Genomic DNA, 15,663 nt, shown 5'->3' on the forward strand with positions numbered 1-15,663 from the left:
CAGCAGAGGAGGGAATTGCATTGACTTGTCTAGATAAAGACAATGTAGCGTTGAGGTAGACCCCCAGGGTCTTGATGTTGCTGGACACCTGGATGGTGTTACCCTCTATGGAGAATGGTTTTTATGACAGTTCAAGTTTGTTGGGTGAGGTTTGGAAGCCAACCAAAGGCAGTTCTGTCTTATTGTCATTGAGGCATAGAAGGTTGGTGGCCATCCATTCCTGTATGGTGTGTTAGACTGAGAGCAGGTTGCTGCATCAATAGTGTTATCTGCAGAGAGGCTGAGGAGGACCTGTTTGCCATCCACTTAATGTGTATAGGAAATTCCTTTATCATCGAGCAGGTCAAACAAGGGTTTTGTAAAAATGTTGTTGAGGGTCGGGGAGATGCAAGAACCTTGCAGGACCCACACATGACAGGGGTTGGCAAGGCAGAGGCATTGGCCGAGAGCACTGTCATGGACCTGTCAGAGATGAATGAGGCTATGCGGGAGATAGCTGCAGGGGAGATGTGGGCTGCTGATGCTAGGTGGTGACACAAGGTATGGTAGTCTACTAGGTCAAAGGCCACAGACAAGACTAGTAGCAGGAGTAAGGCTGTTTTGCCAGTGTCTTTAATTTCATCCAATTGCATCTTGAGATCCAGTAGGGTGGTTTCCTTGCTGAAACCTGGTAGGAATTCAGATTGTTATAAGCCCAAGAGGTCAAGCATAGTCAAGTAATTTGAGCAGAAAAGTGGTAAAGGTGCTTTAATTAGTGGGGATACTTGGGTCGAGGGTAGTTTTTTTCAAAGTGGGTGAACCCACACTTGTTTGAGAGTGTTAGGTATGGAGCAGGAGTAGAAAGAGGTATTAATGAGGGAGGTCATGAAGGGAGCACGTTCTTTGTGCAGTCCTTGATGACTTTTGCTGGTCAAATGTCCCCCTGTCAACGCAAGGGTTTTAGGCCTTTGATTATCAGGATGACCTAAGATTCTGTGATTGGTTTAAAGTCAAAGAGGGGTGGATTATGTAAGGCCACTTGGGGTCCGGCAATAGTTGTGGTATGCACTGCACAATGCTTGTCAATGATAAAGCCTAAGTTCCCACTCAAGATTCTGAAATTGTGAAGGGGCCTAAGCAATGTGACCAGAGCATCCTAGACCAAAGATCAAATAGGATCTGTTTGAGAAGAAGGATACTGTAACGAGTTGTCCTGTATCAACCTATGGATGACTTGACGTCCATAGTTCAGAGAAATGAATGACACATTCCAAACGTCTTCCTTTCACAGCCAAATCAAAGTCTCATTCTTGACCATGTAGAAGTTAAAGCTGAAGATGTGAACAAGAAAGGAATTGAAGGAAAAGGAGCCTTAAGGAATCCCGTAGGTAACTGGCCTTGCCTAAAAGAAAACTGATTCTGGCTCTGATCCAACATAGATGGACCTCCCCTTTATTTTGGAATATAGGGAGCTGACAATGTTGGCCTACAAACCATCACTACCCTGATATGTTGCATATATGCCAAAGTTGTCAGAGAACAACAAAGAGCAGTAAGCACTATAGAATGGCCTTGGAATGTGGACGCTAACCCAGTTGCTGTGTAATCCAAAATCTTTTGACCCAGTTTCTTATGAGCACAGGGTTGAACAGGTAGAGAGGTCAGGGGTTTGGGTGAGTTCTAAGCATGCAGTGCATGATAATGTGACTTTCTGTCATAATGTTATCTGTCTGGGTGAGGGTTAATGCGCTGTGACTGGGAGGGCTTGATTAGTGGCAAGGTTCTTCTGGTGGCGCTGCCCTTTTCAATGAGCTATGTGAAGGGTGGCGGGAGGGCAGCATTAAAACAGGTACCAGGTAGCAGGCAATAAACTAGAGTCTGTCAGAAGGGATGAAGGATGCTGAGAAAGTGAATTATTAGCATTAGGTGTATTTCCTATGGTCCTGTCAATTTGGAAGTGTTTTGCAAGGTATTATCCTTATATTATATAGATCAGGTTTGCTCCTTTGGATTTTCAGATGCTATTACCACTCTCTTAACATAGGTGAATGTTTGCAATATGTGCTCACTGATCAACATAGACCCAGCAACACCACACCCTACCTCATAGGGATGGAAACTAAAAATGTGTAACAAGCTCTTGATGCAAATTATCATATTCTATCCTTTATACAATTTTGAATTAAACTTGAGACATTTCTCAAGAATCCTTTTGAGACAATATTATCACTTTAAAAATATTAAAAAAACAAATGTGTCATAATTATATGCATTCCATTAATTTTGTGATCACACAAACACATATATAGCCGGCAGCATTTTTTGCACTTTGAAAAACTGGTATTGATGTACTCATGCATTTTTAGGTGACTCAAAACATGACATCAAAATAGCCATAGTCTCAACACGCACAGCAAATGTATGTCAATGGAGTAATTTCCTGTCATATTCTGTTACAGCCAGCATATATTGCAGAATGTGTTAAGGGTTGATCTTTCAAATTCGTGTAATCCACTACAAAATGGCCACCACATTCTACAGTTCGCAAAACATTTCGTTTTGACCTGTAACAGGTGAAAGAGAAAAAGGACAACAAGAGAAGAGAACCATAGAGACTGTAGATGTGTATATTTGTGCTATTGGGTAACCAAGTCTATGTACGTTCACAAGCATCGAGAGCACTGTGAAATTCGGTGTACCATGTTTTTTAATTATATGTTAATAAAAACTGGATATTTGAAGGAATTGACAACCTTTTTGTTTGGCGATTTCGCTTTAAAGAATAACGTTCTGGCTTTTGACCTCTGTAAAAAGAATGACAAGGATCCATCCGGTAGTGAATAACACAGAAGTTTAATGGTAAATAACACCGTAGAGGCAGGGTACAACAGAGACAGGGTGCCATGAATGGCGTGTGTCATGCTCGCAGAACGCTTGTTCACACAAGGGTTACACAAAAACGAATTAATTTAATTTTCATGTAGAGTCCCTTTTTCATGTTGACAGCACAAGTGCATGAGGCCACTAGACTATGGTGTGATGTTTCAAAAATATAATAATACCTGATCAAAAGGGAGAAAGAAATGCTGCAAAATCCAAAAGTAACGCATTGATCAAAGCATGAGCATGACAATTTGCGTCTAGTTCATGGACAATTCTAATAAAGTGGAAGCGCTAGAAGCATACAATTGAGTTCATTGAGCAATGTAACAATATATGGTGCTAGTGCACATAGCAGCATGAAAGTTAAGTGCAAGTGCAGGAACAAAAGACTGTGGGCTGTAATGTACAAGCCGCAAGTCTATATCTCGCTGATGGACAGTTCAATTAAAGTGCAAGTGCCTGCAACAATGAAATGTTGCTCAATAAGCATGCAACATTATAAACTGCGAGTGCACATAGCTGCCCAGGTCTAAAGTGCAAATGCAGAACATTTCCAAATGACAACGCGCTACACTGGATATGCAGAAAATCATAAACGAAAATAGTAACCTCCATGAAACAAAGGAATGTTACACCACAATGATCAACTCATATACATTAAAAGTCACTATAATCCTCCAAGCAGCCAATATGTATGCTTAAGCCTGCGATTCTAAAATCACAAACTACCAGAACTCAATGCCAACGTTACCAATAGAATGGATAAAAGCCATCCATCTCGGACACCCCCCTGTTCATGAAGAATTGGAGGCTGTACAGTAAAGTAAAGACCAAGTGGTCAAACCTTACTGTGGCGAAGTAAAAAAGAGGCATAAAGATTGTGAAGGATGAACAGCCACAAATTATGCTGAGCAAGACGGAACCGGTACACAAAATACATACAAAAAATATGACTCAATACAGGAAAGAAAATGGAGAAAAAAAACACAACACATCCACAACACAAGAACAAATAAAACGAGAAACAGTAAAACTCAATGTACTAAGTAGCTTAAAAGGGCAGCAAAATAATCAAAAATGTAATCACATAGAACATCAGAATGATATCCGCAACACGTGTCAGAAAACATATCATAAAAAAGGCAATGATAATACCAAAAAAAAACATTTCTTTCAGAAACGAGATATCAACAAAAAAGATTCCAGACCAGAAATATCAGATTGAGATGTTTGAAATACATCAGAAAAACAACAAGAAAAGAAATATGGAAACACATTCTGAGCAACATCCCACCAATTTAAGGGCATGAATGGACACAGAACAAGGTGAGCATGAAAAGAAGGGGGCATCAATTAAATTACACCCCTATACAGGTGTACAATTTGTCATCAACATTATGGCCAAGGGGCACCTTCATATCAAAATCTAAAATGAATTTGGTGTCAAGCTGTCATAAGGGAAGAACCCGATAGCCCCCTCTGGGATGTATGGCTATAAGGGCAACACCAAAAAAAGTAAGTAACTGGGAGTTAACATCATGCTGTTCCTTGAAATGCTTAGCCCTGGGATACGAGACATCCAGAGTCTTGATGCCTCTCAAATGCTGGAAAATCCTAATCTTTAATTTACATGTGGTGCTGCCCACGTATCATTTATTGCAAGGGCAACAAGGAACAAAGACAACAAAGGTTGTATCACATGTAATCAGCTGTTTGATGACCCGGGGTCAGGCAGTTTTGAGATGTATGCAAGATTGTTGCGCAATAGCACGAGAACATACCTTACATGTATGGTATTTGACAAAACCAACAGATGATACAGATGACCAAGTAGTGTTAGTTGCAATCCTGGGCGGAGGCTGCAAAAAACTCGAAACTAATGTGTGCCTTCAGTGAGGGTGCCTGTCTAAATGTCAAATCAGGGTGTGATGAAAGTAATGGTGATAGATCGTTGTCCATCTTGAGAACATGCAAATGCTTCTGGGTGATTTTCCTCAGATTGTGCGAAGAAGTGCCAAATGTCACAGTTAAACGCGGATCATCGCTGACAGTCTGCTTGACCAATTTGTTCATATTGAGTAGGGAATCTCTATGAAGCATTCTTGCCCTCACTTAGGCACTCTCAATAACATCCTCAGGGTAACCCTCAATAAACAATTGTGGGAGGCTTGAGAACAGCACTTATCAAATTGTGCAATATCTGAACACCTTAGCACACTTGTTTCGAAATTTCTTTCCAAATATTGATAATGATTGCCTAATTTTTATTATGATTGCAAGCATCTCATTTTTACAGATTTTACTACCCAGTGGCTTATCCTGTTGGGTACAATTATTTCGCACTCCTTGTGTGTGGTCTGTTTGAGGGGCAAATGTTCTCTTAAATGCAATCTATTTTCTGTTTCTGCTTGTAAGAAAATGGGGCTATAGTCAATTGTTATAAGCACATCAATTTCTCTGCAATACCTTGCATGTGAAGAGGCACTATAGCGGCACCAGTGGACTAATACTATTCTGTATGACCTTCAGGACAGTCTCTAGGTCAGCGACCAGTTTGGTGAGGCAGGATTGCTTGAGTATTGAGATTGGAGTTCCATCCTTGAAGACATCTTATTGAAGCTCAACAGAAGTCATACAGACTGCCTCTAGTGAGCCCCAATGCAAAGAGGTCCAGTGCTGTAACAGGTACTCCACTTAAATGCCAAACGGAATGGGGTTTAGAAGGGGCATCCCTGCAGAGGAGGGCAAATATTTTCTTCAAGAATCACAATGAGACTGTCTCTGTTTTCTGGCAGATGTAATTTTCTAGGAAATAAGAACCAAGGCATGTTCCTATTGGTGCCCAGCCAAGCAGAGCCCGATGCAATAGTGCATCTCTGTACCCTAACACCAGCCGTTTAAAGGTAAACTTAGAAAAACTCTGTTTAACAATTAGGCAGAAAGATTGATCTGCCATTGCAGACCACTCGTCAAACAGGGATCCTTAATTTGATAATGCGTTGAAATAATTTGTTTGAAAATTAATTTTAAATCATTAAACCTAAGTTCCCTATTGCATCCTGTAGTAGATCCTTTGGTGGGTAGCACATTTCACTATCTTCCAATGTTCTGCTCTGTCCATACTTTCCGTTCTTAGTCTTTAATGGAATTCTTCAATTTTCTGTATGATTTTCAAATTTCTCCCTAAGATAGATACCAAACTCCGCTTCCACTCAGTAGAATTTGTTTACATCATAATTTTACTGTTTTATGAGTTATCTTTCCGGAGTCCCAATGTAAGCAGATGTATATCTCTTCTTGTTGGAAGAATAGGAATTAGGTTTCCTCTGATGTAGGTTTTGAGCTCCTTTTTTATTGGCTTATTCAATTCCAGGAACTCCATTATAGCCACACTCATTTTCAAAAATTCTTTGACATTCACCAGTATCTATCATCCCTTTATTGATCTTTCCTGGCTCATGTTGTACTCTACCTGCACCAACAATAAAAGAGGTGAATATGACTTTCAGCCCTGCTGTGGGGGGCAGACATTTGTATTGATTTTTGTATTTTCTTTGTAATTTATATAGCGCTTTATGCCAGCCGAAGCCCAGGTAGGCCCTAGCGGAGGCGGGGGTGAAAGCCATTTCCACCCCGTGGTTTATCCTTGGTGAAAATGTTTTTTTTTTCTCAAAATATTTGCATCCTTTGCCAATCTCCCAATGAATAAAGATGGCTATGGCAATTACCTTCTGAACAATAGTACCAACAGCAACCCCATACACATGTTTCAGCCTTGTTGGGCCTCATCAGTGAGGTGGAGCTGTGCCTCTATGAGCACTGTGAGCAGGGAGTCCACGTCTGGGTCCCCCCTGGTAACTCAGGGTGACCAATCCCAAGTTCCTTGCAAACATTTTTCAAAAAGATAGCTCATGTGCTCAGAGAGGCACATCTCCACCTCACTGATGAGGCCCAACAAGGCTATGGGGTTGCTGTTGGTATTCTTGTTGAGAAGGGAATTGCCATAGCATTTTGGTGCTGGACTGCCCATGTGGGCGGGACAAAGACCAATATGCATATGGATATTTCCCATTTGTGAAAGGTACAGTGAGCAAAAAACGATGGCTGCAAACTCTCAAAGTGGGAAAAAACCACAGAACACGTTATCATCCCCTGTTCTTTCTGAAGAGGGGCGCCTGCTACCTTTTAGAAAAATGTTTGCAAGGAACTTGGGGTTGGTCACCCTGAGTTACCTGAGAGAACCCAGACATGGATTCCCTGCTCACTATGCTCAGAGAGGCATAGCTCCACCTCACTGATGAGGCCCAACAAGGCTGAAACACGTGTCTGGGGTTGCTGTTGGTACTCTTGTTCAGAAGGGAATTGCCATAGCACTTTGGTGCTGGACTGCCCATGTGAGCGGGACAAAGACTGATACGCAAATGGATATTTCCCATCTGTGAAAGGTACAGTGAGCAAAAAGCGATGGCCGCTAACTCTCAAAGTGGGAAAAAAAAAACGCAGATAAGGTTATCATGCCATGTTCTATCTGGAGAAGGGCGTCTGCTACATTTTTTTAAAAAGGTCTTGGGCCCTCAGCCTTCTTCCAGCAGAGTTGGTCAATCTCTTGTTCTGCCAGATTCAGAGATTTAAGGAATTTCATGTCTGGCGAATGAACTGATTTATCCTGGTCCTCCTTAATGCAGAGGAGCTAGAACCACTGTATTGAGCTCAGCGAACTAGAAAAAATGTCTTGCTACGATCTGCGATCTACGAGCACTTCCCCCTCTCCCCTTCCCCTTGCACTTTTTCCTTTCCCCCTACCCCTGCACTTGCGCAATCTGAATGACACCTGGCCTAGTAGGATCGTTGTCTGTCTTCCCTCCTCCCTGCCTCGTCGCGCCTTGAAATACTTGTGTATAGGCGCGTTACAAATGCCATATCATATCATATCATATCCGGATTGACCACTGCAGTTTTTGAATGTGTGATATTTCTCCTAGTCCCATATAACATTTGATCAAATAACTGGATCTAGATTTAAGTTACAATTTAATTAGGTTTTTGTTTTTAAAAATACTTTCTGTGCTTGTCTTCAAATGTATTGACTGGACTACTGTTTAAAATAATTTCTGGTGGCGAGTACATATTGCTTAAGTGTTTATAACGTATTCTAGATATGAGAAATGGCTTTCTGTTTGAGTCACTGCCCATAGAATATAAAATCTGAACGACGGCTCAAAGCTCTACAGTTTCCTATCGGCACATGACATTTCTTTTACATTTGCTTATTTCCCAAGAGGCGTCTGGGGCTTGTAACTTATCGTCCCAAATTATATCTTGATGCACAGCATTTGGGATTTAAATTTGATGCATCAAAAGCCACCGCCTGGGAAATTGAAGCTTCCTGATCAATTGAATCCTAACAGCGGAAGATTGTTTGTGTGTGTGGTTTCCCAAAGTGATCTTTTTTTCCTAACCTATCATAGAGAGACGCTCCTCCTGTCGACCTAGGTCACACGCTTATCTTAATCTGTCATCTCAGCATTGATAATCATGACAATAACATTCACGGGGAAAAGATCGGATTTTAGAATCCTGATTAGGCTCTGTGCGGTGAAGGTGACCTCGCGATCCGCTTCCAATCCCGCGGCTCTTCTGTTCAAACATCTAGCCCTGGCTTCTTGACATTACATGAAATCAAGCTGTTGCCATGTTGCTTTGGGAGATGCTATTTTCAAGGCATTAATCGGGTGGTGAGGTTTTCAATAGGATCCGGCCATCCTGGAAATTGAAATGTAACAAGCTTGTGACATGCAAGTGTAAAATTGCTGGCTGTCCTTGGGCTCCTTCTCCAGATATCCACTTTCTGTCTGCGTGCTCTAAAGAATATGCATGCCATACTGGTATTAATGCCCTCCTGGTGTCCTCCAGAAGGGTGATTTCATGCATCGAGCGAAGTTTTATTGGCTCACGATCTCGGCTTGGCCTAAAATAGCAGTGTTCTTTCGGCACAATTCGATTAATGAAAGCCGTTGGGTACTTTAATAATACATTGGCAGAACAAGCTTAATTGTATTGCATGGGACAGGGTGAGCCAAGAGACAGAACTTTACAACAGAATTAATTACTCAAGATATAGACCGAGAGAAAACTATGGAACTGGCTGCACTGGCAAGATAATTGAAGCATCGCTTCATCCCATCCGTTAAAAAGGTGGGCAGTGGCCTGTGGGTATAATGGTGTCCCATGGATCTCCACATTGGTGTAAAGTGGCCAATGGCAACTGTGGGTGTCTTGGTGAGTGAGTTTACCCCGGCATGGTGGCTGACGATCTCTCCAGTGGGATTGTGGGGGTTCGGGCATGGTGGAGACCCAGTGCACAGTAATAGGTCTGGGTGCTGGCAATCGGCACTAAACACTTTGTGTGGGTTTAGACCTTCACTGGCCATGGCCATGGAGCATGGACAAAAAACCAATTGAAGTGCGATTTCCCAGATGACAACATCTAGACAACCAATCGACTGTTTGGGCAAAGACTGTGGCTGTAGACAGTGTACACTTTACTGGGGAGCTTGGGCTGACCTCTGGTCAAGCCCTGGGCAACTCCAAACCACTCACTGTGGCCACTGAACCTACAAGAACTTGCTGTGGCCAGTCTATCTGGCTGGCAGTAATGCCCAATGGGTATTGCAGAAAGTCATGACCCTGGCTCCTCCAAGAGCCCTGAAGTGCTTACTTGACTTTGGCCATGCACCAAAAACCATGTAACCACCATTGAGGAACTGTGGATAAAATGTGGCCCTGCTCAGTCAACCCTGTGCCTGGGGCATTGCCTTTGACAACCCAGTTATTCACCTAATGCCAAGGTTTGGCTGTTCACTTCCAAACTGTATGGGTACTGGCTTGTGATGTGCACTAGCCATCACCTAGATATCCAGGTGGCTACAGGGATTGGCTTTTAGCAACTCACAGAACACAAATTGCATAGGGCAGGGTTGTCCAAAACCCGGCTTTTGGGGACCTGCTCCATGCTGAGTTTTTAGGATACCCCTCATTAATATGCATGAGATAAATTTGCATACAATGATTTCAAATGTATGCACATTTTTCCTATTGAAAATTAATGGAGGATATCCTAAAAACTTGGAGAACCCTGGCCTAGGGTATGAATTCTGGCCATGCCACAGACAATACAATGATCCCCTTTGTGACAGTGGGTATTGTATGTTGTCTTTTTGGTCATGCCCCAGAAAATCCACCGCGGCCATGGTAGGTCAATGAACTAGTGCCATTGGCAACATCGAAGGCGTTGTGGCCATCCAGCACATTCTGAAGGGAAGGAAACCATTAATTTGCAGCACTGCCAATGCAGTACAAAGAAAACCCAAATCCTTCAGAAATGTGTGTTGACAGTCAGGCATTGTAGCAATCCACTGGTATGATAGCTCGGCAGGTTGAGCGCTTGTTGCTGCGAACTGTGTCTGATCTGCAGGTCGCATCTTCAAATCGTGGCAAGGCCAACTCGGCCTTTCATCATTCTCAGGTCAATAAAAGAGTGCCAATTTAGGTTGGGTGATATATGTTCTATGTAAAGTGCTTTAGTGCAAGCGCTATAAGAATAACACAACATTATGCATGCACTGGCAAAGTCACCAGTTCTTGCTTGTTTGCATTATCTAGGCACTGCCACTACTAGGCCACAACACGGTAACAGCTCCTAAAGGTTGTAGTACCTGGAAGTTAAGTGTTTTTACTCATCAATGTCCAGTTGCAGATTGTACATGACCATTTATTTACTGCTTTTCCCATCCAATTTGTGGGGGGATGCCCGACCCAGCAGCCCAATACCTCAAACCCTCTTCGCATCCAATATTGCCTCACCCAAACCTAACCATCTAAATATTGCAAGAAAAATGTGTGGGGGGGAGATGTTCCGGGAACATAATTCTGGTAAACGACTGGATAGGTTACATGGGCATATTAATACTCCGCCTGGAAAATGCTTATCTAATGCCACACTGGAAGCAAAACTGTTGACGTTGGCAATGCTTGCTCATAATAGGAATGTGTTGCTATGAACATATGCAAGGACACACATGTTGCTTACGAATCAAGTGGCGGAAGGCCACTGATTAAGACATATTTATTATCAGCATTGTTGTTGTTTCTAAGTAGATGATTACTTACAAATATATATATTTCCTAACCTATATATATATATATATATATATATATATATATATATATATATATATATATATATATATATGCATATATATCCCCTTTACCTCATCGAGCTATCTCAATGAGACGACAGTGGTGGTGTGTTTTGTCTGGAGAATGGCAAGCAGTGGATAGCTCAGGGGCAACGCGCTCGTCTTGGAAGCAAGTCGACGCGTAGCAACACAGGGCCGATCCCCGGGTCCACGCTTAGAAACCTCTGGGTATTAAGCGCATTATAAATAACCAATTCTAATAATTGCCATCAGGACTTGCATGAACATAGGCTGTCAATGGTATGCCAAAAATCCAATACACACACACAGGCTAGGTATCCCTCTAACATTCCATCTCTCTCCCATCTTGACTTCCTATGCCAATGTATTTGGCTTTTAGGCAGCGCTTAAAGTGCCACCTACATGGCAAAACTAAAAGTAGATACCAATAGCAAGGATAGGAACAAGGAAAACACAGTTATCTACTGGAGAAAATAATGAATGCATTGATGTGTGCACTTACAAGATATTGAATCCAAACCAATTGCCGAATGAATGAAACAGTTCATAAAATGAATCAATGAGTCATTTTATTCCACGTGTACAATGGAGGAAATAAAATAAAATCGCTGCCACGGAACATTTAACCTATTCGTCGTGTCCCAATGCGTCCCCCAAATATTTTAAAAAACTTCTGAAACACATCTTCTTTCAAAGATGCCAACTTCTGGCAAACACGTGTTGCGGGCAATGCTCCCCTCTAACGTCAATTCTAAACTGTGTGGTGCGTGCGCGAAAGAAAAGCCCTCTTGATGCACAGAACAGGAGCTGTGTGTTGTGGTGACGGTGGTGATGGAAAGGGGCTGTCACCATGGTGATCTTCCCCGCCCCGGAGGTTTGGCACGCGATATATAAGGTGCTTAGAAACCGGGCCAGCAGAGGTGAAGACGTCTCTTCACTGCACTCTATCCAATTTCTGAATTTTCATAAAGTGATGCCATCCGATTTATTTAAGTTAATATCGATTAAAATGGGTGTCATAATAGTTTAATCAAAACACAGAAGTAATACATTCCAGACACTGAAACACGATACCGAAAAGTATTTGGCATTACTATAAATAATTGTACACTTGACGTGGCGACGAAAAACCTTTTCTTTTTATTTTAGAAAGTATTCTAAAATAGCTAAACAAACCTTAACAGCTGTGTGCCTTACAAGTTAGGAGTGTGTGGCCTAATTCGCATTAAGCAATATGTAATATTGCTTTGTTCAGTTTTAAAAGTATGATGGCACACGTTTTACCCGAAATAACATGAGCCGGTGGAGCAAGCGACCCTGAGCCAAATGACGATAACTGGAGAACTTACCTCAAAAAAAGTTTTGGGAAAAAAACTTTGAAATGAAGCACTTTCAGAAAAAATTGATAACACTCTACTACATATAAAAGCAGTTTTTTAGTGGGGCAAATGAAACACTCCAACTGATGGCAGGGTACTAACTCGACACTGGACCAGTACACAACGCATTATCCTGCCATTTATGCCCAATGAACATGCGGGGGTGGTTGGGGGGCTCTCCCCTAGAGAACCATGAGGCCCAATAATGCAGAAATATGTCTGGAGATGCTTATAGGCCAGTGCAGAAGGGATGTTATGATATTAATGATAGGTTATTTATATAATGAGGATGCACGCAGAGGTTTCTAAGGGCAGACCCTGTGATCGAACCTGTGGTGCTCTGTGACATCTTGCTTCCAAGACCAGCATGTTGCCCCTGAGCTATCCTCCCGAGACGGGAGTGACGTAGCTGTTCGGGTGGGACTGACCCTTTTGGGTGGCACCAAGCCGTATTTGAATTTGGTCTTTCTTCTTGTGTAATGGCTTGGCTGGACAAGAACAATGGTCTGAAGGGTTTTCCAGAGCAATTCCAGAGGTTAAGATTTTGTCTAAACCTTCCAGCCATCACCTCTTTGTTGTTGCCAAAAATATATGCCAACATTGTCACTGTAAAAAAACAACATAATGCATACATGCTGCTTGTCTGCAAAAATAATCATGAGGCTTATCTCAATATAATATATGCATCAGCAGCGCCCTTGCGAAACATTGTACTACTGACATTGTTCAAATAAAGTTTTGTGGCTTGCCACAACACTATGGGCCTCATTCCGAGGTTGGAGGTAGTCATGGCGCTGGCGCCATGACTACCTCCAATACCGGTACCGAGTCCGCCCTCGTTCAATGGGGTCTTACCGGTCTATTCCGACCTTTGCGGGACCGGTAAGTCCCCATTGGAAAAGCCATGCCCCATTCCCATTTCAGCCCCCATAGGGTTCAATCGGAAGGGGGAAGGCGCTAATAACGGTACCGCAAACTGCGGTACCGTTATTAGCTCTGAAGTCCCTTAACGGGCCCCGTCCATAACGCCTGGTTAAGGAAGTGACCCGCTAAGGGACCTCGGAATAGGGCGCACAGGGATTACCGGCACCGATGTCCTTAACGGTGCCCGGTATCCCTTTGCGCCCACCTCGTAATGAGGCCCTATATTTCAGAATTGCTATTATAAAACATAGTTCTATGTTTTTTAAGCACAAGTGAAAGAAAATATAGAGGCATGTCTGTCAACTATATGACAGTGCTGCCCCTTTTAATGATAGATGGGCCCAAAGAAAAGCATGAGTCTTGTCTCAAAATTATTTGGTAGCTTTGGCACTATAAACACATATTTTACTTGATCACAAGATGTGTCTTTCTAATATATGTCACCATGGCCCTTATAATATATGCTTTTATGCTGGTTGTGGTCAAAGAATGCCATAAGGTTTGTTTCAACTACCAATGCCTGCACTGGCACTGTAACACGAATGTTTATAATACTGACACCTAAAGATAATTATGAGGTCTTTCTCCAAATTCTATGTCACTGCTGCCTCCCTTTCATATTGGTTATGCCCAAAGAATACAGAAAGCTCTAGCCGACAAAATCACTTCACTACAAATTAAAATAGAGTAAAAAAGAATAGTCTTGCAATAGCTCCAAGACTAACCTCTCACCGAACCATCACATCCCTCTGTGTCCACCCTTCTATTTCTCTCTTGTCTCACCGAAAGAAGTGGAAAATATTATCCAAGGCCAAAAACCATCAAGGTGCCAAGGAGATATTTGTCCTGCTCCAATCATTAAGGAAGGCGCGAAGAACTTGGCTCCGTTCATTGCAACTGTAAGCAATTCCTCGGTCAACGTCAGTTTAGTCCCTAACAACGTCAAGGAGGCCTGGGACATGCCTCTCCTAAAAAAAAAAAAAAAAAAACCTAGTTCCAATATACCGACCAATTATAGGCCCATCACTACTGTCCCGTTCCTTTTAAAAAATACTGGACAGAGTGGCATACCTCAAAATCCAAAAACACTTGGAGGATAGTAATCTACTTGGTCTCCGACAATCTGGCTTCCAGCCATGACATGGCACAGAGACTGCTCTCTTGGACCTCGAAATCCAAATGGATGAGGCCAAGGATAAAGGTAACGTAGCCATTCTTCTTCTGTTAGACCTCTCTGCAGCATTTGATCTTGTCGATCACCAGATCCTCACAGAACATTTCCCTCCAAGTGGATGAAATAATTTCTCTCCAACCGAACCACCAGGGTCTTCACTCCTTTAGCCTCAGCTAACCCAATCCCTGTCTACTGTGGTGTCCCGCAGGGTTCGTGGATCTCTCAAATGCCCTGTAATATCTTCACAAAGCTCCTCTTTGATGGTCTTGATAACATGAGTGTCACATACACGAATTACGAAGATGAAACCCAGGTTCTCATCACGCTGACAGGGTGCAATGAAGTTGATTCCAAATTGATCAATAAAATATACTCGGAAATCCAGGTGTGGATGGCAGCCCATTGCCTTTGTCTCAATGATGAGAAGACAGAGCTCTTTATTTTTGGATCTCAAGCACATCTTCACAAACTTGACCCTTGATGCATGTCCTTCCATATCGACGGGAGCTCCATCAAAGTTGCTGAGGAAATCAAAACTTTGGTAGTCTATCTTGACTCCAGTCTCTCACACATGAAACAAGTGAGTGCCACTGTATCAATAACCACCTATACTACAAGCTGATCATGCTTGCAAATCATACCTGTCCCCTAGCAGCTGCATCACGCTAACCAGAGCCTTAGTACTATCAAAGCTCGACTATTGCAATACTCTGTTCCTAGGCTCCTCCGAACGAAACCTTAACAGACTACAGCTCTTACAAAATAACATCTTGAGATCAGCCTTAAACATCCCTAAGTCCAACCATAGCTCCAGTTTCAGACGGGATGCCCACTGGCTCCCGGTGCGTGACAGAATCTCGCTCCACACTCTAGTCATCACCCATAAATGCATGTCAAACTCTGCCCTTAACTACCTGTTGGACAAATTATCCAAACGCCAACCAGCCAGACCTACCAGATCCTTCTATTAGCACTACCTCACTATGCAGAGGTACAAACAGCTGGAGGAGTCAGCTTCCCAGGGCTTGCCACCAAATGCTGGAACTCTCTCCCTTTCACCATCAGAAAGGAACCCTACTTCTGGTGTTTGAGAGCCAAAGTAAAG

Source organism: Ambystoma mexicanum, chromosome 14 (assembly GCF_040938575.1).
Source record: "Ambystoma mexicanum isolate Mex_15411 chromosome 14, UKY_AmexF1_1, whole genome shotgun sequence".
In the NCBI taxonomy this organism is placed as follows: domain Eukaryota; kingdom Metazoa; phylum Chordata; class Amphibia; order Caudata; family Ambystomatidae; genus Ambystoma; species Ambystoma mexicanum.